The following is a 27,738-nucleotide window of genomic DNA, read 5'->3' as shown; positions in this document are numbered from 1 at the left end:
ATGTTTGACAAGCCTGCTAGTGACATCTACTGCCACAAGAATGTGGGATCAAGTCCCGCAGGGATCACATGCAAATACTAAAATGTGCTTTATGCACTCACTGTACTGTACTGTACTGTACTGTACTCACAGTATTAAAAATGTCTGCTGCACAGCAAATTCTCCATTGTTAAATCAACACAGAGTGTTAAATTGAACACTGGCCCAGTGTCTATACGGGTCCACACTTTTCAGTGTTAAATACACACACTGCTTAGTGTAAATCCTTATTTCCCTATTTCCCAGAATGCCTTTCATTTCTGGTGAATTGTAGAGTTACCACCCATGACTGTATTTGTTAGTAACAGAGACTTGGTTGTTGCGGTATCTTTTTTTTTGTGTTCTGTGGCTCCCAGCAAGTGAGATCCTAAGTGAATATAATAACATTAAAATTACATCCAATACAACTATTTAATTAGGCCTTATTCTCAGGGCATAGTTTTACCCTAGTATAGTGGCCTGAAACTCAAGGGTTTGCAAATCACATTATGATGGCTTGCAAAGTGATGTGTAATTCCTATTGGCATCCAGTCAGGGTGGGGATATCCAACATTTTTTATTTCGATTCATCCAGAACCTGTATTCAGAATGACTGCAGGGTCGGGAAGACAAAGATATGGAACAACCTAAACCATCTAAACTTGAACAAGCATTTCAGTAACGGGTGCCATAAATCCAAGTAACAGATTGGATTAGTTTTGTCATGACGTTGGCCTCTTTTGGTACAGGGAGGACAGTTGACCCCCTCCCCTTTGTACCATCCCCCAACCTACCTTCCCCCCAACCCAGGCCCTGTGTGAAAGGGTTGTAAAAACTCTAAGAGGAGCGTCTCCTACCACATGTTTCATAGAGAGACAAAGGAAATTCTTCCAACTCATAGAATTGGAGAACCGAGCGACAGGTGTGTTCTGGAGAAGGTATGGAAGATTGGTGAAGAATCCAGCTACGAACTGGTCCGCTTGGTACAATTTTGTGATACTCAGAAGAGACAATATAGCCATATTACCATAAAACGGTTTATATAATAGACTCAGCCTTGAGACTGGCATACACATGGTTGTATAGAATGTATTAATAAGGATAAAGCTTTTGTAATACATTGAGATGCGATGTACTGATGTTAATGTGATAGAATTGTATTTCTGTACCAAGTCTAACTCAGTCATAGGCACGCCCCCAGGGACACATACAGGACCAGGCGTCATTTGACAAGCCTGTTCTATGGTCACTATAAAACTATACCCTGAGCTACATTTCTCCAGACCAGGCCTCCACTCCATGGCCAATAGGTTTTACCATCCAATTCCTCTACTGAAAGTGAACTATACCACGTGGTTAACTTTTAGACTATTGAGACCGACAGAATAAGAACAAGTCTGTGATATTAATTATTAGTCTGCAGCTAAGTAAATTATATCATCGAATGCGAAGACCAACGAAACCACCATTCTATAACGACATTAATGAATGTCGCTTTGAAAGATCCATTCTAACCGAGAGAGAGAACTCTCCATCAGAACGACGCTCGAGCAAGGATCCCGACGACACATGAGCGTAAATATATATTGATTGCAATTGTTCCCGAATGAGCGAGCCTTCAATTGTCAATTGTTAATATTAATGAACTCTGTGTACCTTCTCAGCTGACCGTTTATGATCCATTGCTCAACAGGCCGACCTGCCTGTTTAGCCCACAAGGGCACATTCCTCTACCAATCCTTTGTGACGATAATTACTGTTTGTATGTTTTCTGTTAGTTACTTAGTGTAGTAAATCAATTATTTTAAGACAATTGATGTATGGATGATTTTAGTAAAGACTGGGTTCGTGCAGATACAACAATATACGACGTTTGGAATGAGACTGGACGCGAGGTAAAATACACCATTTAAACCAGAAGATAATCGGCCTATACTATAATAGAATATAATATTATAATATAGGAAAGTTATATTAGGAAAATTATAGCTTTGTAATCTGAATATTCTCCTTGGTGCCCTGATCTCCTAGTTGATTACAATTAAACGATTAATCAGTTTAATCGCGTGATAATAATTACAGGGAGTTAATTGATAAACATGTCTTCAGTTTAATGGTACCCCAAAGACACGACATATTTGGTGCCCCCGTGTGAGGACTCTAAAACTAAAACAAATTTATGTTATTTACAGTGCCTTCAGAAAGTATTCACATCCCTTGACTTTTTTCCACATTTTGTTCTGTTACAGCCTGAATATAAATTGATTAAATTGAGACACATACAATACCCCATTATGTCAAAGTGGAATTATGTTTTTCAATAAAAAAAAAAAAAGTAATTCATTAAAAATGAAAAGCTGAAATGTCTTGAGTCAATAAATATTCAACCCCTTTGTTATGGCAAGCCTAAATAAGTTCAGGAGTAAAGATTTGCTTAACAAGTCACATAAGTTGCGTGGACTTACTCTGTGTGCAATAATAGTGTTACCTCATCTCTGTAACCCACACATACAATTATCTGTAAGGTCCCCCGAGAAGTGAATTTCAAACAGATATTTAACCACAAAGACCAAGGAGTTTTTTTTTGTACGATTTAATTTTATATATTTTATAAACAATACAAAACGTACACATACAAACAACATCATACAAACATCCACAACATCACCCTTATTGTTTTACACTTCAGACACGTTGTGTTGTAGAACTTGTGAATTTTGTCTCTTGTATAATACATTCTATACATTCATTTATACTGGATTAAACGTACATTTTCCCTAACTGTAATATCGTTAGTTATGTTCCAACATTCCTTCCATCTTGTGCCAATATTAGTTATTTTTTAAGTCTTGGTTCCAATAGTTAATATTTTTTTTCCTACGAGATTGTCAGTTGGATAGGCTCTCTGCCGGGTTTAGTATATCTTCCCTATCATATGAACATCATTTTCTAACTCAAATAAGATTGTGTTGATGCCCAAAAGATTTCAAATCGAAATTTTGTGATATAAAACTTTTAAGTTGCATGTATTTTTTGAAAATATCTACATTGGTCAATCCAAAATAGCTTTTTAAAGCTGTCATAGAAATAAATGTATTTCCTATTACCAGGTAATTGCCATTAGTTTTCCATGTGGATCAATTTATAGGTGAATTCTGAAAAGTTATCCAAGGAATGTTCCATAAGGTTGTGTTTATAGGGAATGATATTATTTCTTATAGAATACGTTTATTTTTCTTCCATATTGTTATAGTGTTCTTAACTATGAAATTATTCATGTTCTTAGTTTAATCCTTTGAAAATAGACATGTAAAAAGAAGACCAGGGAGGTTTTCCAACATTACTGAGTAGCACTCATATTTTCAAGCATAGTGGTGGCTGCATCATGTTATGGTTATGCTTGTAATTGTTAAGGACCGGGGAGTTTTTCAGGAAAAAAAAATAATGGAAGGGAGCTAAGCACAGGCAAAATCCAAAAGGAAAACCTGGTAAAATCTGCATTCCACCAAACACTGGGAGATGAATTCACCTTTCAGCAGGATAAATTGCTAAAACACAAGGCCAAATCTACACTGGAGTTGCTTACCAAGAAAACAGTGAATGTTCCGAGTTACAGTTTTGATTTAAATCTACTTGAAAATCTATGGCAAGACCTGAAAATGGTTGTCTAGCAATGATCAACAACCAATTTGACAGAGCTTTAAGACATTCAAAAATAATAATGTGCAAATACTGCTCAATCAAGGTGTGGAAAGCGCTTAGACACTTACCCGGAAAAACTCTCAGCAGTAATTGCTGTCTAAGGTGCTTCTACAAAGTATTGACTCAAGGGTGAGAATACTTATATCAATTCGATATTGCTGTATTTATTTTTCAATACACATGTAAATATTTCTAAAAACATGTTTTCACTTTTTCATTATGGTGCATTGTGTGTAGATGGGTGAGATTTTTTTTTATTTTATCCATTTTAAAGTCAGGCTGTAACACAATGTGACAAGATTAATTAATAAATCAATGTACATGCAAAAACATACATATTGAAACAACCAATTCTAAAAAAATCAACCTGCAATAGAGCATCCTGGGAAATATGATAATGTTGGGCGTGGTTTTGCTTTAACACTGGTTATTAACAACAACACTGGGGTTCTTTTACACCAATTAATGTTAATTTAACACTTAACCTAGAAATGTTACACTGAAAAATCAACACTAGATACATTTGCTGTGTAAGGAGTGATGTGAGTTGAGGGGGCATGAGTTGATGGTTTGAACCAGAGAAGAAAATACAGGGTTGGGGTCAATTTCAATTCAGGAAGTATACTGAAATTCCAATTACATTTCAATTCAGTCAATTCAGGAAATATACTGACATTCCAATTCAATTAATTCAATTCAGGAAGCAAACTAAAATTCCAATGTCCGTCGATTCTTTTCCTTTACTTCCTGACCTGAATTGACTAAACTTGAATTAAAATGAACCCTGACCTCTTGTGATTCTGTGTCGTTAGGTATGCAGCCAAAGACAAGAAGACACTCTAGGCTCATCACGTAACCCACGTCCTGAACGCAGCGGATTGGAAGTTTAAGGCAAACACGGGCTACTACAGGGACACTACAAACCCCATGGACTAGAGCCATTCCACATGGCCTCCTTTGACCTCTGCCCCTTCTTCTGCTCTGCAGCCAAATTCATCAAGACCGCCCTGAGCTCGCCCAACGGTAAGCAATCAATCAAAGGTATTTTATAAAGCCCTTTTTACATCACCGGTTGTCGCAAAGTGTTTTACAGAAGCTTTTTACCATGCAAAATGTTTTCTCTTTTACTATGCAGAAGGCTTTTCGTTTTACCATGCAAAATGTTTTCTCTTTTACTATGCAGAAGGCTTTTCGTTTTACCACGCAGAAGGCTTTCTCTTTTAGTCTATTCACTCTGTATAATTACCTATAAATGTACCATTAAAATTACATTGTTTGTGAATGAATTGTATATTCAAATATAATTCGTCTGTCAGTTCCAACAACATGCAGCAATCCTCCCTTCCATTCCATTAGCAGTTAAAATGCAAATCACAAAGCTGCTAAAACATAACATTAAGCTAATATCGTACCCCACAGTAACCTCATAAGCCGGGGACCTTGGACAGGGCAATATCAAGTTAATATCGTACCCCACAGTGAACTCCTCATAAGCCAGGAACCTTGGACAAGAAAATTGGTTTTAAATGGATTGCCCTGGTAATTTGTAAGCAACACTTTCATTGGACATGGAAATTACACAATTATGTTTGTGGCCTTGTGCTGTAACAGAGTTGCTACTTCCTGTCCCTGTTATGCAGAGTGATCCAATATATGACATGGCAGTAATTAGATGATGCCTGTGTCCCAAATGGCACCCTGTTGCCTATTCCCATTCCCCATGGGACCCTAGTAAATAGTTGTGTACTATGTAGGGAATAGGTTAATATTTGGGACGCATATGATGCCTCCCCTCCCCTCCCCTCCTCCACATGCTGGCTGGCTGATCTGACTAGTGCTTCAGTGTGTATCGGGGCCTATAGTAATCCCTAGCAGAAACACAGGCTGGAAGACAGTTCAATTACCCGCTCCTATGGGCCCTAAGCTCCTAAGTAGGATAAGAGAAACCACGGATTACCGTGTAGAAACATTTGTTGCAACATTGTTGAAAGAAAACTTTTGGGAGGAAAGCAATTTAAAAAAGTACTCAATTTTTATATTAAGCCTACAGGTCTGTAATTCAGTTTGACACAATATGAAATGAACAACAAGTAATCCATGCGATGTTCTTCTACTACGTAAATGGGATACTTTAAATGAAACCCCTGTTGCCAGGAATTTGGGTGAGTTGAGACATCACTTAGGTAGTGAATGAAATTACGTTACATATTTTTGTATTTTTGTATTTTTTTTTATCAAATCAAATGTTATTTGTCACATGCGCTGAAAACAACAGACCTTACAGTGAAATTGGTACTTTCAAGCCCTTAACCAACAATGCAGTTAAGGAAAAAAAAAAAAAAAAGTATGTTTTTAAGTAACAATGTAATTTTATTACCTATGTATTTAAGTATTACACATGTAATGGAATTACCTTTGTACCCGTGTCGTCTTCTAAATGTAACTAAATGAGAGCTGACTAAGTGTGCCTACCTTTCTTCGCTCCCCCAGGCCTGACAGGTAAGATGTTGGTCCACTGTGCGATGGGTCTGAGTCGCCCCTCCAGTCTGGTCCTGGCCTACCTGATGATCAACGAGGAACTGACCCCTGGTGGATACCAACAAGGCTGCAAACAGAAACATCTCTTCCAATGCTGGATTCCTGGAGCAGCGCCGAGGCCTGGACAGCCATCTCCACTACCAGGCTAGATGACAATGAGGACATCTATAGGCACTTTTGATGAGACTTTTGGACATACTGTAGTCTGGTAGTCTAGTAGGAGACAACTGTACTGTATACTCATACTGTAGCCTGGTAGTCTAGTAGGAGACAACTGTACTGTATACTCATACTGTAGACTGGTAGTCTGGTAGGAGACAACTGTACTGTATACTCACACTGTAGACTAGTAGGAGACAACTGTACTGTATACTCATACTGTAGACTGGTAGTCTGGTAGGAGACAACTGTACTGTATACTCACACTGTAGACTAGTAGGAGACAACTGTACTGTATACTCATACTGTAGTCTGGTAGGAGACCACTGTACTGTTTACTCATACTGTAGTCTGGTAGTCTGGTAGGAGACCACTGTACTGTATACTCATACTGTAGTCTAGTAGGAGACAACTGTACTGTATACTCATACTGTAGACTGGTAGTCTGGTAGGAGACCACTGTACTGTATACTCATACTGTAGTCTAGTAGGAGACAACTGTACTGTATACTCATACTGTAGTCTGGTAGGAGACAACTGCTGTATACTCATACTGTAGACTGGTAGTCTGGTAGGAGACAACTGTACTGTATACTCATACTGTAGACTGGTAGGAGACAACTGTATACTCATACTGTAGTCTGGTAGGAGACAACTGTATACTCATACTGTAGACTGGTAGTCTGGTAGGAGACAACTGAACTGTATACTCATACTGTAGACTGGTAGTCTCGTAGGAGACAACTGTACTGTATACTCATACTGTAGTCTGGTAGTCTAGTAGGAGACAACTGTACTGTATACTCATACTGTAGACTGGTAGTCTGGTAGGAGACAACTGTATACTCATACTGTAGACTGGTAGTCTGGTAGGAGACAACTGTACTGTATACTCATACTGTAGCCTGGTAGTCTAGTAGGAGACAACTGTACTGTATACTCATACTGTAGACTGGTAGTCTGGTAGGAGACAACTGTACTGTATACTCACACTGTAGACTAGTAGGAGACAACTGTACTGTATACTCATACTGTAGTCTGGTAGGAGACCACTGTACTGTTTACTCATACTGTAGTCTGGTAGTCTGGTAGGAGACCACTGTACTGTATACTCATACTGTAGTCTAGTAGGAGACAACTGTACTGTATACTCATACTGTAGACTGGTAGTCTGGTAGGAGACCACTGTACTGTATACTCATACTGTAGTCTAGTAGGAGACAACTGTACTGTATACTCATACTGTAGTCTGGTAGGAGACAACTGCTGTATACTCATACTGTAGACTGGTAGTCTGGTAGGAGACAACTGTACTGTATACTCATACTGTAGACTGGTAGGAGACAACTGTATACTCATACTGTAGTCTGGTAGGAGACAACTGTATACTCATACTGTAGACTGGTAGTCTGGTAGGAGACAACTGAACTGTATACTCATACTGTAGACTGGTAGTCTCGTAGGAGACAACTGTACTGTATACTCATACTGTAGTCTGGTAGTCTAGTAGGAGACAACTGTACTGTATACTCATACTGTAGACTGGTAGTCTGGTAGGAGACAACTGTATACTCATACTGTAGACTGGTAGTCTGGTAGGAGACAACTGTACTGTATACTCACACTGTAGACTAGTAGGAGACAACTGTACTGTATACTCATACTGTAGTCTGGTAGGAGACCACTGTACTGTTTACTCATACTGTAGTCTGGTAGTCTGGTAGGAGACCACTGTACTGTATACTCATACTGTAGTCTAGTAGGAGACAACTGTACTGTATACTCATACTGTAGACTGGTAGTCTGGTAGGAGACCACTGTACTGTATACTCATACTGTAGTCTAGTAGGAGACAACTGTACTGTATACTCATACTGTAGTCTGGTAGGAGACAACTGCTGTATACTCATACTGTAGACTGGTAGTCTGGTAGGACACAACTGTACTGTATACTCATACTGTAGACTGGTAGGAGACAACTGTATACTCATACTGTAGTCTGGTAGGAGACAACTGTATACTCATACTGTAGACTGGTAGTCTGGTAGGAGACAACTGAACTGTATACTCATACTGTAGACTGGTAGTCTCGTAGGAGACAACTGTACTGTATACTCATACTGTAGTCTGGTAGTCTAGTAGGAGACAACTGTACTGTATACTCATACTGTAGACTGGTAGTCTGGTAGGAGACAACTGTATACTCATACTGTAGACTGGTAGTCTGGTAGGAGACAACTGTACTGTATACTCATACTGTAGACTGGTAGTCTAGTAGGACACAACTGTATACTCATACTGTAGACTGGTAGTCTGGTAGGAGACAACTGTACTGTATACTCATACTGTAGTCTGGTAGGAGACCACTGTACTGTATACTCATACTGTAGACTGGTAGTCTGGTAGGAGACAACTGTACTGTATACTCATACTGTAGTCTGGTAGTCTAGTAGGAGACAACTGTACTGTATACTCATACTGTAGTCTGGTAGTCTAGTAGGAGACAACTGTACTGTATACTCATACTGTAGTCTGGTAGGAGACAACTGTACTGTATACTCATACTGTAGTCTGGTAGTCTGGTAGGAGACCACTGTACTGTATACTCATACTGTAGTCTGGTAGGAGACCACTGTACTGTATACTCATACTGTAGACTGGTAGGAGACCACTGTATACTCATACTGTAGACTGGTAGTCTGGTAGGAGACAACTGTACTGTATACTCATACTGTAGACTGGTAGTCTGGTAGGAGACAACTGTACTGTATACTCATACTGTAGACTGGTAGGAGACCACTGTATACTCATACTGTAGACGGGTAGTCTGGTAGGAGACCACTGTACTGTATACTCATACTGTAGACTGGTAGGAGACAACTGTATACTCATACTGTAGTCTGGTAGTCTGGTAGGAGACAACTGTACTGTATACTCATACTGTAGTCTGGTAGGAGACCACTGTACTGTATACTCATACTGTAGTCTGGTAGTCTGGTAGGAGACCACTGTACTGTATACTCATACTGTAGGCTGGTAGTCTGGTAGGAGACCACTGTACTGTATACTCATACTGTAGACTGGTAGGAGACCACTGTACTGTATACTCATACTGTAGTCTGGTAGTCTGGTAGGAGACCACTGTACTGTATACTCATACTGTAGACTGGTAGGAGACCACTGTACTGTATACTCATACTGTAGTCTGGTAGTCTGGTAGGAGACCACTGTACTGTATACTCATACTGTAGACTGGTAGGAGACCACTGTACTGTATACTCATACTGTAGACTGGTAGTCTGGTAGGAGACACCTGTATACTCATACTGTAGTCTGGTAGTCTGGTAGGAGACAACTGTACTGTATACTCATACTGTAGACTGGTAGTCTGGTAGGAGACAACTGTACTGTATACTCACACTGTAGACTAGTAGGAGACAACTGTACTGTATACTCATACTGTAGTCTGGTAGGAGACCACTGTACTGTTTACTCATACTGTAGTCTGGTAGTCTGGTAGGAGACCACTGTACTGTATACTCATACTGTAGTCTAGTAGGAGACAACTGTACTGTATACTCATACTGTAGACTGGTAGTCTGGTAGGAGACCACTGTACTGTATACTCATACTGTAGTCTAGTAGGAGACAACTGTACTGTATACTCATACTGTAGTCTGGTAGGAGACAACTGCTGTATACTCATACTGTAGACTGGTAGTCTGGTAGGAGACAACTGTACTGTATACTCATACTGTAGACTGGTAGGAGACAACTGTATACTCATACTGTAGTCTGGTAGGAGACAACTGTATACTCATACTGTAGACTGGTAGTCTGGTAGGAGACAACTGAACTGTATACTCATACTGTAGACTGGTAGTCTCGTAGGAGACAACTGTACTGTATACTCATACTGTAGTCTGGTAGTCTAGTAGGAGACAACTGTACTGTATACTCATACTGTAGACTGGTAGTCTGGTAGGAGACAACTGTATACTCATACTGTAGACTGGTAGTCTGGTAGGAGACAACTGTACTGTATACTCATACTGTAGCCTGGTAGTCTAGTAGGAGACAACTGTACTGTATACTCATACTGTAGACTGGTAGTCTGGTAGGAGACAACTGTACTGTATACTCACACTGTAGACTAGTAGGAGACAACTGTACTGTATACTCATACTGTAGTCTGGTAGGAGACCACTGTACTGTTTACTCATACTGTAGTCTGGTAGTCTGGTAGGAGACCACTGTACTGTATACTCATACTGTAGTCTAGTAGGAGACAACTGTACTGTATACTCATACTGTAGACTGGTAGTCTGGTAGGAGACCACTGTACTGTATACTCATACTGTAGTCTAGTAGGAGACAACTGTACTGTATACTCATACTGTAGTCTGGTAGGAGACAACTGCTGTATACTCATACTGTAGACTGGTAGTCTGGTAGGACACAACTGTACTGTATACTCATACTGTAGACTGGTAGGAGACAACTGTATACTCATACTGTAGTCTGGTAGGAGACAACTGTATACTCATACTGTAGACTGGTAGTCTGGTAGGAGACAACTGAACTGTATACTCATACTGTAGACTGGTAGTCTCGTAGGAGACAACTGTACTGTATACTCATACTGTAGTCTGGTAGTCTAGTAGGAGACAACTGTACTGTATACTCATACTGTAGACTGGTAGTCTGGTAGGAGACAACTGTATACTCATACTGTAGACTGGTAGTCTGGTAGGAGACAACTGTACTGTATACTCATACTGTAGACTGGTAGTCTAGTAGGACACAACTGTATACTCATACTGTAGACTGGTAGTCTGGTAGGAGACAACTGTACTGTATACTCATACTGTAGTCTGGTAGGAGACCACTGTACTGTATACTCATACTGTAGACTGGTAGTCTGGTAGGAGACAACTGTACTGTATACTCATACTGTAGTCTGGTAGTCTAGTAGGAGACAACTGTACTGTATACTCATACTGTAGTCTGGTAGTCTAGTAGGAGACAACTGTACTGTATACTCATACTGTAGTCTGGTAGGAGACAACTGTACTGTATACTCATACTGTAGTCTGGTAGTCTGGTAGGAGACCACTGTACTGTATACTCATACTGTAGTCTGGTAGGAGACCACTGTACTGTATACTCATACTGTAGACTGGTAGGAGACCACTGTATACTCATACTGTAGACTGGTAGTCTGGTAGGAGACAACTGTACTGTATACTCATACTGTAGACTGGTAGTCTGGTAGGAGAAAACTGTACTGTATACTCATACTGTAGACTGGTAGGAGACCACTGTATACTCATACTGTAGACGGGTAGTCTGGTAGGAGACCACTGTACTGTATACTCATACTGTAGACTGGTAGGAGACAACTGTATACTCATACTGTAGTCTGGTAGTCTGGTAGGAGACAACTGTACTGTATACTCATACTGTAGTCTGGTAGGAGACCACTGTACTGTATACTCATACTGTAGTCTGGTAGTCTGGTAGGAGACCACTGTACTGTATACTCATACTGTAGGCTGGTAGTCTGGTAGGAGACCACTGTACTGTATACTCATACTGTAGACTGGTAGGAGACCACTGTACTGTATACTCATACTGTAGTCTGGTAGTCTGGTAGGAGACCACTGTACTGTATACTCATACTGTAGACTGGTAGGAGACCACTGTACTGTATACTCATACTGTAGTCTGGTAGTCTGGTAGGAGACCACTGTACTGTATACTCATACTGTAGACTGGTAGGAGACCACTGTACTGTATACTCATACTGTAGACTGGTAGTCTGGTAGGAGACACCTGTATACTCATACTGTAGTCTGGTAGTCTGGTAGGAGACAACTGTACTGTATACTCATACTGTAGTCTGGTAGTCTGGTAGGAGACAACTGTATACTCATACTATAGTCTGGTAGTCTGGTAGGAGACAACTGTACTGTATACTCATACTGTAGACTGGTAGGAGACCACTGTACTGTATACTCATACTGTAGACTGGTAGTCTGGTAGGAGACAACTGTATACTCATACTGTAGTCTGGTAGTCTGGTAGGTGACAACTGTACTGTATACTCATACTGTAGACTGGTAGGAGACCACTGTACTGTATACTCATACTGTAGACTGGTAGTCTGGTAGGAGACAACTGTATACTCATACTGTAGTCTGGTAGTCTGGTAGGAGACAACTGTACTGTATACTCATACTGTAGACTGGTAGGAGACCACTGTACTGTATACTCATACTGTAGTCTGGTAGTCTGGTAGGAGACAACTGTACTGTATACTCATACTGTAGAGTGGTAGTCTGGTAGGAGACAACTGTATACTCATACTGTAGTCTGGTAGGAGACAACTGTACTATATACTCATACTGTAGTCTGGTAGGAGACCACTGTACTGTATAGTCATACTGTAGACTGGTAGTCTAGTAGGAGAAAACTGTATACTCATACTGTAGTCTGGTAGTCTGGTAGGAGACAACTGTACTGTATACTCATACTGTAGACTGGTAGTCTGGTAGGAGACAACTGTACTCTATACTCATACTGTAGTCTGGTAGGAGACAACTGTACTGTATACTCATACTGTAGACTGGTAGTCTGGTAGGAGACAACTGTATACTCATAATGTAGTCTGGTAGTCTGGTAGGAGACAACTGTATACTCATACTGTAGACTGGTAGTCTGGTAGGAGACAACTGTATACTCATACTGTAGACTGGTAGTCTGGTAGGAGACAACTGTACTGTATACTCATACTGTAGAAGGTTGTGCTGTTTTATTCTTCACTATAAAGTCATTTGTCAGAAATAAATTAACACATTCAGCTTTTATCATTCAAAGACTTATGTGAGATAACCGTTGTTTCACAATGAGAAGAAACATGTCCGCATACAGACACAACGTACAAAACCATGGAAACATAAGTACTGAACATTCATTAATTACCACCAACGCCCTTCTTTCTACAACAACCAACATTACAAATGACAGATTGCGACGAGCACCAAACGCTAATGACGACATTCTGAAAAACAGGTCCTCTAATTAGCTTCAATTAGCAGAATCACATCTGGAGGGGTACATTGGTGTTGTTCTGGTCTCTCTACCACCTGCTGTTAATGTGCTACAACAGCAGGTCCCTGGCCTCCAACACTCTTCTGTCATCAGAGAGAAACACAGCCCAGAACCACCCACCCTGCCAGGGCCAAGGGATTCTCAGCTTCTCCCCAACACTGGATGTCTACGCCAACTGTACCCAGGGGCAGACTGGGATCAGAAATCGGCCCTGGCATTTCTAACACACGGCCCCCTTTTTTCCCCCTTGAGGCCGCGACACATTGAGGCTCCCGTAATTAGCCAAATAATTATCATTTTGCGCAAACAACCCAAGTTAAACAGGACCACCGGGCTAAAAATGGACCAGCCTATCTGGCATTTGCCCGAAATGCCAGATGGCCAGTCCGACCGACTGTACCATCTGAGCACATCCTTATCTCTGGAAAGGATGGGGGGAAATGAATAATGACTCATGGTATAAATGTGAAAGACTATTGCTGTATGTTATCACTCTCTAATACAAGAGCACTAACATAAATTATTCTGATTCTATCTTTGCTTGATAGAAATATATATATACAGACAGATGGAGAATAACAGAGAGAACAACATGTGGGTTACATCCATGTGTCTGCATGCATACCTTTATCCAGAAATAGCATTATACTTATTCAGTCACTTAATCTCTCAGAATAATGCACCTAAAAAACAACCTGTTGAAATCTACATGGAAGCTGTTAAAACTGTAATGTCTCACAGTAAGAGGGGTGATATACTATGACAGAAATATGGTTCAACTGTGGTTCAAAGCATGTATACAGATGATCCAGGTCAAACTGTGAAAAGCGATGGAGCCATTTTACGAGATGTTTGCTCTTCGGAGCATCGTACTGTAGAGAGAAACGCTCGTTGTGATGATAAAAATTGTATATCACAGGTGAGATGATTTCACTGTCAGAATGAATGATGTCAGAGCATGAAGATCTGAAGACAGAAGAGGGAATTGGTCTAAAAACAGAAATCTGACATGTTACAATGCTTCATTAAACTCCTTTCCACATCGCAATCATTATCCTTAATCTGTTCTTTGGCGATCATTGAGGAGCCTTTAGAAGATCAGTGAACTCAAGCCCTGTACCATTTTATACAGAACATCTTCCTTTCCCTATCTTAACACATTTCAATGATCTTTCATCCTAGAAACACACATCAAAGTTACATATTTCTTTGACTATATAACCTGTGAGATATACTGCTCTTTTAGAATCCCACGGCCCTTGCTTTAAGACTGTGATATGTAAACTGACAGAATTCCAACAGACGCTTGGCATACCCTGATCACTGGAGTGCAATATGTCTTTTGGCATAGGGTGGCTAAGCACAGCACAGCTGCAGAGAGTAAAGTTACCAGCTCTGTTCAGGACTTTATGTAACCTTTATTTAAATAGGCAAGTCAGTTAAGAACAAATTCTTACTTACAATGACGGCCTACCCCAGCAAAATCCTAACCGGGACAACGCTGGGCCAATTGTGTGCAGCCCTATGGGACTCCCAATCACGGCCGGTTGTGATACAGCCTGGAATCGAACCAGGGTCTGTAGTGATGCCTCTAGCACTGAGATGCAGTGCCTTAATTAAACCCCTGCGCCACTCGGGAGTCCAGGATGGCATCGTATTCCCCGTATAATGCATTCGTTTTAGACCAGGAATAGTGTCTCATTTGGGACAAATGTTATAACTGAGGAGGTTTTTCCACTACAGCCACTAAGTTCAGGGGCCTTCTCTGCCTGCCACATACTAGTCCTAAATATATCCCTTCCATTTGATGCCTGTCCTGTCACTGGCCAGTTATACAATCTGGAGAGAGCGAGAGAGAGAAAGAGAGACACTTATCGTTGATACATTTTAGAAACCACTCTCACAGTAATCATATACTTTGCACACGAACCGCCGCCCGTTTGGAGTAAGAAATCAAGAATGTAATTACGTGTGAATGTCTTCGTATGCCATGTATCTGTCAGAACCAGGCCTTCTTAGGAAGGGTGTTGGGCCTTTCAGCGGGACCCTTGTAAGGCTCTGATTGTCCAAAAGGGTCCGGACCCGTCTCTTCTACTGTTGTTCACTCTGGAAGATGCTCCTTTGAAGATAGGCTAGCCAGCAGGGTCGATAGTTCCCATTGGGTGATGAGAGTAGCGTACTACGGTGATTTGAGAAGAGTACAGTTGTGGCCAAAAGTTTTGAGAATGACACAAATATTAATTTTCACAAAGTCTGCTGCCTCAGTTTGTATGATGGCAATTTGCATATACTCCAGAATGTTATGAAGAGTGATCAGATGAATTGCAATTAATTGCAAAGTCCCTCTTTGCCATGCAAATGAACTGAATCCCCCAAAAACATGTCCACTGCATTTCAGCCATGCCACAAAAGGACCAGCTGACATCATGTCAGTGACTCTCTCGTTAACACAGGTGTGAGTGTTGACGAGGACAAGGCTGGAGATCACTCTGTTATGCTGATTGAGTTTGAATAACAGACTGGAAGCTTCAAAAGGTGCTTGGAATCATTATTCTTCCTCTGTCAATCATGGTTACCTGCAAGGAAACATGTGCCGTCATTATTGCTTTGCACAAAAAGGGCTTCACACGCAAGGATATTGCTGCCAGTAAGATTGCACCTAAATCAACCATTTATCGGATCATCAAGAACTTCAAGGAGAGTGGTTCAATTGTTGTGGAGAACGCTTCAGGGCGCCCAAGAAAGTCCAGCAAGCGCCAGGACCGTCTCCTAAATTTGATTCAGCTGCGGGATCGGGGCACCACCAGTACAGAGCTTGCTCAGGAATGGCAGCAGGCAGTTGTGAGTGCATCTGCACGCACAGTGAGGCGAAGACTTCTGGTATTCTGCAAAAGGTACAGGGATTGGAATGCTGAGGACTGGGGTAAAGTCATTTTCTCTGATGAATCCCCTTTCCGATTGTTTGGGGCATCCGGAAAAAAGCTTGTCCGCAGAAGGCAAGGTGAGCGCTGCCATCAGTCCTGTGTCATGCCAAAAGTAAAGCATCCTGAGACCATTCATGTGTGGGGTTGCTTCTCAGCCAAGGGAGTGGGCTCACTCACAATTTTGCCTAAGAACACAGCCATGAATAAAGAATGGTACCAACACATCCTCCGACAGCAACTTCTCCCAACCATCCAGGAACAGTTTGGTGACGAACAATGCCTTTTCCAGCATGATGGAGCACCTTGCCATAAGGCAAAAGTGATAACTAAGTGGCTCGGGGAACAAAACATTGATATTTTGGGTCCATGGCCAGGAAACTCCCCAGACCTTAATCCCATTGAGAACTTGTGGTCAATCCTCAAGAGGCGGGTGGACAAACAAAAACCCACAAATTCTGACAAACTCCAAGCATTGATTATGCAAGAATGGGCTGCCATCAGTCAGGATGTGGCCCAGAAGTTAATTGACAGCATGCCAGGGCAGATTGCAGAGGTCTTAAAAAAGAAGGGTCAACACTGCAAATATTGACTCTTTGCATCAACTTCATGTAATTGTCAATAAAAGCCTTTGACACCTATGAAATGCTTGTAATTATACTTCAGTATTCCATAGTAACATCTGACAAAAATATCTAAAGACACTGAAGCAGCAAACTTTGTGAAAATTAATATGTGTGTCATTCTCAAAACTTTTGGCCACGACTGTAGTAGAGTGGTCCCACTTAAATGAGCTTTCTATATACTTTACTTAGGACAGCTAATCAGCCGTACCAGTGATTGTCCGGGAGGTGACTATCGTCTCTAACTCGTGTTGAGATTTCAGAGTCCGAACCACTTTGGACGTGAGCTGCATCTACATGCCTCTTTGGTCTGAATGTTCATTTCTTAACCAATACTTTATGCACTCTGGTCGAAAGGGGCGGTTCCATCAGGCTGACATGCTCTCTGACCTCACTCGGGGCGTGGCTACTTACTGTGCAAAGTTTATAGGAGACAAATGATCTCTTATGGCTCCTAAAATCACATTCCTATCTTAACTTTAAGGCTAGGGGGCAGTATTCGGAAGTTTGGATGACTGAGGTGCCCAAAGTAAACTGCCTGTTACTCAGGCCCAGAAGCTTGGATATGCATATACAGTAGTATTGGATAGAAAACAGTTTTTAAAACTGTTAAAATAATGTCTGAGAGTATAACAAAACTGATTTGGCAGGCAAAACCCCGAGGACAATCCATCAAGGATTTTTTTGTTGTTGAGGTCATTGGACTTTTCAATGCTTTTCTATGGGAAAGTCTAATAATTAGGACCCAGATTGCAGTTCCGATGGCTTCCACTAGATGTCAACAGTCTTTAGAAATTGTTTCATGCTTGTTTTTTGAAAAATTAATAAGTATTCATATTCTTTCGAAGTATCCCTCAGAAGGACTCTAGTCTTTTGGCGCGCGTGAATGAGTGTATTCCGTCTTAAATTTTATCGATTATTTATCTATTAGAGTACCTGAGGTTGGATTAGAAACGTTGTTTGAATTGTTTGGACTAACTTTACAGGTAACTTTTTAGATTCCTTTGTAGGCAGGAGGTTAGCTATCTTCGTCCTCCTAACGTAGTCATCACTGCTAGCTAGCTAGTCAACACTGCTAGCTAGCCAACCAGCTAACTTCTACCGACTAGCAGCACTGTAGAAACTATTACATTACAACGGAACGACTTGATTAGTGTAGTGTTAGTGTTAGTTAGCCAGCTACATAGTTATCTTTACTGTCTTTGCATCTAAGATAATTGTGTAGTTAGAGTAATTATCGAGGCTAGCTAGCCAGCCGCAACGCGACGCCAGACTTAGTCAACACACCTAGTCATCATTAACCCACTGCTAGCTAGCCAACCGTTACCGACTAGCAGCGCTGTAGATACTAATACTTTACAACGGAACGATTTGACTAGTGCAGTGTTAGCTAGCTAGCTACATAGTTGTCTTTGTCATAGCTTGATAATTGTGTAGTTTAGTAATTATCGAGGTTAGCTGGCCAGCTATTTCCGTCCCCCGCGACGCCATTTTTCCAAACCCAGCCAACTATTACCGACGAGCAGCATTGTAGAAACTAAATACATTACAAAGGAACGTCTTGATTAGTGTTATGTTAGCTAGCTACAAAGTTGCTTTTGTATCATGACAAGGTGTAGTACTGAAACTATCGAGGTTACCTAGCCAGCTACACGTTCAAAGTCAACAACGCAGCCACTGCTAGCTAGCCTACTCCACCAGCCAGCAGTACTGTATCATTTTCGTCATTTTAGTCAATACGATTTTTGCAACGTAAGCTTAACATTCGAGACGTGTAGTCCACTTGTCATTCCAATCTCCTTTGCATTAGCGTAGCTTCTTCTGTAGCTTGTCAACTATGTGTCTGTCTATCCCTGTTCTCTCCCCTCTGCACAGGCCATACAAACGCTCCACACCGCGTGGCTGCTGCCACTCTAACCTGGTGGTCCCAGCGCGCACGACCCACGTGGAGTTCCAGGTCTCCGGCAGCCTCTGGAACTGCCGGTCTGCGGCCAACAAGGCTGAGTTCATCTCAGCCTATGCTACCCTCCAGTCCCTAGACTTCCTGGCGCTGACGGAAACATGGATTACCACAGATAACACTGCTACTCCTACTGCTCTCTCCTCGTCTGCCCACGTGTTCTCGCATACCCCTAGAGCATCGAGCCAGCGGGGTGGTGGCACTGGAATCCTCATCTCTCCCAAGTGGACATTCTCTCTTTCTCCCCTGACCCATCTGTCTATCTCCTCATTTGAATTCCATGCTGTCACAGTTACCAGCCCTTTCAAGCTTAACATCCTTATCATTTATCGCCCTCCAGGTTCCCTTGGAGAGTTCATCAATGAGCTTGACGCCTTGATAAGTTCCTTTCCTGAGGATGGCTCACCTCTCACAGTTCTGGGTGACTTTAACCTCCCCACGTCTACCTTTGACTCATTCCTCTCTGCCTCCTTCTTTCCACTCCTCTCCTCTTTTGACCTCACCCTCTCACCTTCCCCCCCTACTCACAAGGCTGGCAATACGCTTGACCTCATCTTTACTAGATGCTGTTCTTCCACTAATCTCATTGCAACTCCCCTCCAAGTCTCTGACACCTACCTTGTATCCTTTTCCCTCTCATCCAACACTTCTCACTCTGCCCCTACTCGGATGGTATTGCGCCGTCCCAACCTTCGCTCTCTCTCTCCCGCTACTCTCTCCTCTTCCATCCTATCATCTCTTCCCTCTGCTCAAACCTTCTCCAACCTATCTCCTGATTCTGCCTCCTCAACCCTCCTCTCCTCCCTCTCTGCATCCCTTGATTTTCTCTGTCCTCTATCCTCCAGGCCGGCTCGGTCCTCCCCTCCTGCTCCGTGGCTCGACGACTCACTGCGAGCTCACAGAACAGGGCTCCGGGCAGCCGAGCGGAAATGGAGGAAAACTCGCCTCCCTGCGGACCTGGCATCCTTTCACTCCCTCCTCTCTACATTTTCCTCTTCTGTCTCTGCTGCTAAAGCCACCTTCTACCACTCTAAATTCCAAGCATCTGCCTCTAACCCTAGGAAGCTCTTTGCTACCTTCTCCTCCCTCCTGAATCCTCCCCCCCCCCCCTCCTCCCTCTCTGCGGATGACTTCGTCAACCATTTTGAAAAGAAGGTTAACGACATCTGATCCTCGTTTGCTAAGTCAAACGACACCGCTGGTCCTGCTCACACTGCCCTACCCTGTGCTTTGACCTCTTTCTCCCCTCTCTCTCCAGATGAAATCTCGCGTCTTGTGACGGCCGGCCGCCCAACAACCTGCCCACTTGACCCTATCCCCTCCTCTCTTCTCCAGACCATTTCCGGAGACCTTCTCCCCTACCTCACCTCGCTCATCAACTCATCCTTGACCGCTGGCTACGTCCCTTCCGTCTTCAAGAGAGCGAGAGTTGCACCCCTTCTGAAAAAACCTACACTCGATCCCTCCGATGTCAACAACTACAGACCAGTATCCCTTCTTTCTTTTCTCTCCAAAACTCTTGAACGTGCCGTCCTTGGCCAGCTCTCTTGCTATCTCTCTCAGAATGACCTTCTTGATCCTAATCAGTCAGGTTTCAAGACTGGGCATTCAACTGAGACTGCTCTTCTCTGTGTCACGGAGGCTCTCCGCACTGCTAAAGCTAACTCTCTCTCCTCTGCTCTCATCCTTCTAGACCTATCTGCTGCCTTTGATACTGTGAACCATCAGATCCTCCTCTCCACCCTCTCCGAGCTGGGCATCTCCGGCGCGGCCCACGCTTGGATTGCGTCGTACCTGACAGGTCGCTCCTACCAGGTGGCGTGGCGAGAATCTGTCTCCGCACCACGTGCTCTCACCACTGGTGTCCCCCAGGGCTCTGTTCTAGGCCCTCTCCTATTCTCGCTATACACCAAGTCTCTTGGCTCTGTCATATCCTCACATGGTCTCTCCTATCATTGCTATGCAGACGACACACAATTAATCTTCTCCTTTCCCCCTTCTGACAACCAGGTGGCGAATCGCATCTCTGCATGTCTGGCAGACATATCAGTGTGGATGATGGATCACCACCTCAAGCTGAACCTCGGCAAGACGGAGCTGCTCTTCCTCCCGGGGAAGGACTGCCCGTTCCATGATCTCGCCATCACGGTTGACAACTCCCTTGTGTCATCCTCCCAGAGTGCTAAGAACCTTGGAGTGACCCTGGACAACACCCTGTCGTTCTCCACTGACATCAAGGCGGTGACCCGATCCTGTAGGTTCATGCTCTACAACATTCGCAGAGTACGACCCTGCCTCACACAGGAAGCGGCGCAGGTCCTAATCCAGGCACTTGTCATCTCCCGCCTGGATTACTGCAACTCGCTGTTGGCTGGGCTCCCTGCCTGTGCCATTAAACCCCTACAACTCATCCAGAACGCCGCAGCCCGTCTGGTGTTCAACCTTCCCAAGTTCTCTCACGTCACCCCGCTCCTCCGCTCTCTCCACTGGCTTCCAGTTGAAGCTCGCATCCGCTACAAGATCATGGTGCTTGCCTACGGAGCTGTGAGGGGAACGGCACCTCCGTACCTTCAGGCTCTGATCAGGCCCTACACCCAAACAAGGGCATTGCGTTCATCCACCTCTGGCCTGCTCGCCTCCCTACCTCTGAGGAAGCACAGTTCCCGCTCAGCCCAGTCAAAACTTTTCGCTGCTCTGGCACCCCAATGGTGGAACAAGCTCCCTCACGACGCCAGGACAGCGGAGTCAATCACCACCTTCCGGAGACACCTGAAACCCCACCTCTTCAAGGAATACCTGGGATAGGATAAAGTTATCCTTCTAACCCCCCCCCCCCCCCCCCCCCCCCTTAAAAGATTTAGATGCACTATTGTAAGTGGTTGTTCCACTGGATATTATAAGGTGAATGCACCAATTTGTAAGTCGCTCTGGATAAGAGCGTCTGCTAAATGACTTAAATGTAAATGTAGGCATGTTGGGCGAGTTGGAACAGGTGGATTTCTGAATCAAATGCGCCAAGTAAACGGACATTTTTGGGATATAAAGAAGGACTTTATCGAACAAAACGACCATTCATTGTGTAACTGGGACCCTTTGCATTGCAAAAAGAAAGATCTTCAAAGGTAAGTGATTTATTTTATCTCTATTTTTTAGTTTTGTGACACCTGTGCAGGTTATGAATTCATGTTAATGCAGGAAGTGGGTGAGGCGCTGTCCTCAGACGATCAAATGCTATGCTTTCGCCGTAAATCCTATTGTAAATCGGACTCAGCGGTTCGATTACCACGATTCTAAGCTAAAGAATGGTGTATAACACTTGTATTTTTATGAATGTTTAATATTACTACTTTTGTTTTTTGAATTTTGCGCTCTGAGATTTCACCGGATGTTGTCGATGAGCCGAAAGAAGTTAACAAAAATACATTCATAATTTTTCGTATTTCATATACAACGTTAAGGATGGAGACTTCGTGCATGTGGTGTATATACTTTAAGTTACAGTATTTCCTTTATAACACTTTTAATGGCATCACAAAATAACAACCCATATGACATTATTATTCTTTAGATCGTCTCTGACCATTCCCCACCTTCTATCTTAGAAATATTGTTCCAGTATTTGCATTAGAACGTGTTAGAGTTTTGGCGGGAAACGGTCCCTTTTCAATTTGTAGAGGGAGACCCTGGATCTCCTCTCCTTTAATTCCAATTTAAGAATGATGGAGGCCACTGTGTTCTTGGGGATCTTCAATGCTGCAGAAATGTTTTGGTATCCTTCCCCAGATCTGTGCCTCGACACAATCCTGTCTTGGAGCTCTACGGATAATTTCTTCGACATTGCTTGGTTTTTGCTCTAACATGCACTGTCAACGGTAAGACCTTATATAGACAAATGTGTGCCTTTCCAAATCATGTTCAATCAATGGAATTTACCACTGTTGGACTCCAATCAAGTTGTAGAAACATCTCAAGGATGATCAATTGGAAACAGGATGCAGGTACTTCTGTTTTTAATTTTTAATACATTTGTAAAAACTGTCTGAAAACCAGTTTTTGCTTTGTCATTATGGGGTATTGTGTGTAGATTGCTGAGGATTTAAAAAAAAAAATGAAATCCATTTTAGGATGTAACATAACAAAATGTGGAAAAAGTCAAGGGGTCTGAATACTTTCCAAAGGCAATGTAGGTGACGAAGTGTACTACAATGTAATAGTACACTTCAGTGGAATCTCTTGTATATTACTTACATTTTTTAAAATCCTAGCCCCCAAGGCCTTGTGCCTTTTGGTAGGCCTTCATTGTAAATAAGAATTTGTTCTTAACTGACTTGCCTAGTTAAATAAAAGGTCAAATAAAATAAATGTAAAAAATATATATATTTGACCAGAATTCTAATTCTAACATTTGCCAATGCATGTTAGGGATTTAAGTAATGCCTAAAATGCATGTTAACTAAAATGTGCCCTAGTTACCAAACTTATTACATTGCCTGTTCAGCAGGTTGGAAGGAAATAGCTACAGATCAAAAAAGTTTTTTTCCCCCCTCAAGGGAATGGATCCTGTGTGAAAGCAGGAAGCTATTGTGAGAAACATGGCGTCTCACAGCTCCAAGAGGTGAGTAACTGAGAAGAAGTAGTTTGTTCCTAAGACAAAGCCACCTGAACCTGTGGTGGAATGTGTCACATCTGGAGGCTATGAGCTGGAGAAAAGCCTTAAAGGAAAACTCCACATCAAAACTATCGTTTGGTATTGGTTTCATTAGTCCCAAAGGTGAAATTAAAAAAAGTCCATTGTTGACATAGTCCCAAAATGTTTTGCTTAAGTAAGTCACTTTCTAAATACAAAAATCATCCCATATGATGCATTTTATGTGTCAACCATGGACTAATGAAACCAATACCAAAATATAGTTTTTGGGTGGAGTTACCCTTAAAACCGAGACAAGTACGTGTTCTGTAACAGATCAAATTCAAGATTTTGAACCCTTGCAATGAAGAATCACATATGTTTAGAAAATTCTGTATTGTCAAATATTTGTGTTTTGGAATGTGTCTACCACATCAAGGACATCATTATGGAAATATGTCATTACACTTCTCTATTTTAATTATGTTCCTTTTTGATTTCAGTCTTCTTTTCCATACTTTGATTTATTAATTCCATCCCCCAAAATTATCATTATATGGTTCATCGTCTGTAGGATTCATTTATAAAGTCGCATTATTTACCTAGCTTGAGTGCCAGACTGTTTGTGTTGTCATGCCAACTCCTTGTCACTCATTGTAATGCCAAATGTTTTGGCTTGGCAATTGCGTAAGGAGTTGGCAAGAGAGGACAGACTGGTACCCAGTTTATTATTTACTTTCTGTTCCTGGTAAACATGTGTACATTATTATATCTGGGTATTACTGTAATACATAACAGTTACCTAGTTTCTGATGTGTTAGTCTCCTACCTGAAGTACATATCACTATACATCTTTAGCCTGGGATATGTTCCAAGAAGCCTCAGACAATAATAGTGACGTATACGCTGACTCAGTGAGTGAGTTTATTAGGAAGTGCATTGGAGATGTTGTACTCACTGTGCCTATTAAAACCTTCCCTAACCAGAAACCGTGGCTTTATGGCAGTATTCGCGCAAAACTGAAAGCGTGAACCACCGCATTAAATTATGGCAAGGCGACTGGAAACATGACCGAAATCAAACAGTGTAGCTATTCCCTCTGCAAGGCAATCAAACAAGCAAAGCGTAAATACAGAGACAAAGTAGAGTCACAATTCAACGGTTCAAACACAAGACGAATGTGGCAGGGTACAATCATGGATTACAAAAAGAAAATCAGCCCCATCGCGGACATCGACGTCTTGCTCCCAGACAAATTAAACAACTTCTTTGTTCGCTTTGAGGACAATACAGTGCCACCGACACGGGTTGCTACCAAAAACTGTGGGCTCTCCTTCTCCATGGCCAACATGAGTAAAACATTTAAATGTGTTAACCCTCGCAAGGCTGCCGGCCCAGACGGCATCCTTAGCCGCATCCTCAGAGCATGCGCAGACCAGCTAGCTGGTGTGTTTACGGACATATTCAGTCAATCTCTATCCCAGTCTGCTGTCCCCACATGCTTCAAAATGGCCACCATTGTTCCTGTTCCCAAGAAAGCTAAGGTAACTGAACTAAATGACTATCGCCCCAAAGCACTCACTTCTGTCATCATGAAGTGCTTTGAGAGACTAGTCAAGGATCATATCACCTCCACACTACCTGATACCATAGACCCACTCCAATTTGCTTACTGACCCAATAGGTCCACAGATGATGCAATCACCATCACACTGCACAATCCCATCTGGACAAGAAGAATACCTATGTAAGAATGCTGTTCATTGACTACAGCTCAGCATTCAACACCCCAGTACCTTCCAAACTCATCATTAAGCTTGAGACCCTGGGGGTCTCGACCCCGCCCTGTGCAACTGGGTCCTGGACGTTCTGACGGGCCGCCCCCAGGTGGTGAAGGCAAGAAACAACATCTCCACCCCACTAATCCTCAACACTGGGGCACCACAAGGGTGCATTCTCAGCCCTCTCCTGTACTCCCTGTTCACCCATGACTGCATGGCCATGCACGCCTCCAACTCAACCATCAAGTTTGCAGATGACACTACAGTGGTAGGCTTGATTACCAACAACGACGAGACAGCCTACAGGGAGGAGGTGAGGGCCCTCGGAGTGTGGTGTCAGGAAAATAACCTCTCACTCAACGTCAACAAAACAAAGGAGATGATCGTGGACTTCAGAAAACAGCAGAGGGAGCACCCCCCCATCCACATCGAAGGGACAGCTGTGGAGAAGGTGGAAAGTTTTAAGTTCCTCGGCGTACACATCACGGACAAACTGAAACGGTCCACCCACACAGACAGCGTGGTGAAGAAGGTGCAATAGCGCCTCTATAACCTCAGGAGGCTTAAGAAATTTGGCTTGTCACCTAAAACCCACAAACTTTTACCGATACACAATCGAGAGCATCCTGTCGGTTTGTATCAACTGCACCGAACGGCAACTGCACCACCCTCAACCGCAAGGCGCTCCAGAGGATGGTGCGGTCTGCACAACGCATCACCGGGGGCAAACTACCTGCCCTCCAGGACACCTACAGCACCCAATGTCACAGGAAGGCCAACAAGATCATCAAGGACAACAACCACCCGAGCCACTGCCTGTTCACCCCGCTATCATCCAATAGGCGAGGTCAGTACAGGTGCATCAAAGCTGGGACCGAGACACTGAAGAACTGCTTCTATCTCAAGGCCATCAGACTGTTAAACAGCCATCACTAACACAGAGAGGCTGCTGCCAACATACAGACTTATATCACTAGTCACTTTAAATAATGCAACTTTAATAATGTTTACATATCCTACATTAGTCATCTCATATGAATATACTGTACTTTATACCATCTACTGCATCTTGTCTATGCCGCACGGCCATAGCGCATCCATATATTTATATGTACATATTCTTATTCATTCCTTTACACGTGTGTGTGTGTATAAGGTAGTTGTTGTGAAATTGTTAGATATTACTGCACTGCTGGAACTAGAAGCACAAGCATTTCGCTACACTCGCATTAACATCTGGGTTTGTTAACGTCTGGGTTTGTGCTCTTGCCAATTCCAAAACATTTGGCATGACAATAAGTGACAATGAGTTGGCATGATAGTACAAACAGATTGGCTCTCAGGTTAGTAAATCCTAATTTTGACAGAGCCAAAGACAAAATCAAATCCGAAGAAGTTGGGCATCCTGAACGCAGAAAAGGGGACATAGAACAATGTGGACACAGGGGTGGTCTACTATAGGGTCGTGGCAGAGGATTCTTCACCTTTTGACCTCAGCCAGTACTTTTCTGCAGCACAGTTCATCAACCAAACCTTCAGTTTACCTTTGAGTTCGTTTTAGACATTTGATTAGACATTGTAATTGTTTAAAAAGGCTTTATAAATCATTGTTATCAATACTTATGAATTGTAATGTTTAAAAATGCTTCCAAATGTTTATACAGGTTTACAAATTAAACTTATTTAGGAATACTTTTAGGTTATGACTGCTTATTCATTAAAGTGATTATACAGTGGTAGCTTACCATGTCTCCTAATAACAAATACCTTAATGTCTTGTTTTTCTTTTCCGTGTATTCGAAGAGTATTACTATTATTCTGCATCTCCAGATAAGCTACGAGTCCACTGTGTGATGGGGAGAAGCAGGTCAGCCACCCTGTTCCTGGCCTACCTGATGATCTGTAAGAAAATGACCGTGGTGGATGCCATGGACCACGGAAGCAACACAGCATCCCCGACAGGGGCTTCCCGAAACAGCTTAGACAGCTGGACACCTACCTCTTAGAACAGAGGAACAGAGGAACAGGTGAAAAGGAGAAAGAAGAAAAGACTAGGAGAAATAGGAGGTTGAAAATAATGATAAATGTGATCGATGCATCCTGAGAAAAGGAAACATTTCATTTGGATCATTTAGTTCCATATGAAATGAAAATATAAAAAGTCTTACAAGTAGGTTTCCTAGTACTTCAAAAATACTGCCAGACAGTCTGTAGAGTACTGTTGTAGAGTACTGTTCTAGAGTAGAGTACTGTTGTAGAGTAAAGTACTTATATATATATATATGTTTCAGTAGAG

The 27,738-nt window shown here is 42.4% G+C and overlaps 1 pseudogene; it reads left to right on the top strand.

Moving 5' to 3' along the window:
• On the top strand, positions 1 to 27,546 carry LOC106589869 (dual specificity phosphatase 29-like; annotated as a pseudogene).
• The last annotated feature ends 192 nt before the right edge of the window (positions 27,547 to 27,738 follow it).

Source organism: Salmo salar, chromosome 28 (genome assembly GCF_965601325.2).
Source record: "Salmo salar chromosome 28, fSalSal1, whole genome shotgun sequence".
Lineage (NCBI taxonomy): Eukaryota > Metazoa > Chordata > Actinopteri > Salmoniformes > Salmonidae > Salmo > Salmo salar.
Note: the sequence above shows the minus strand (reverse complement) of the source record. Positions and strands in the feature narration are given on the sequence as shown.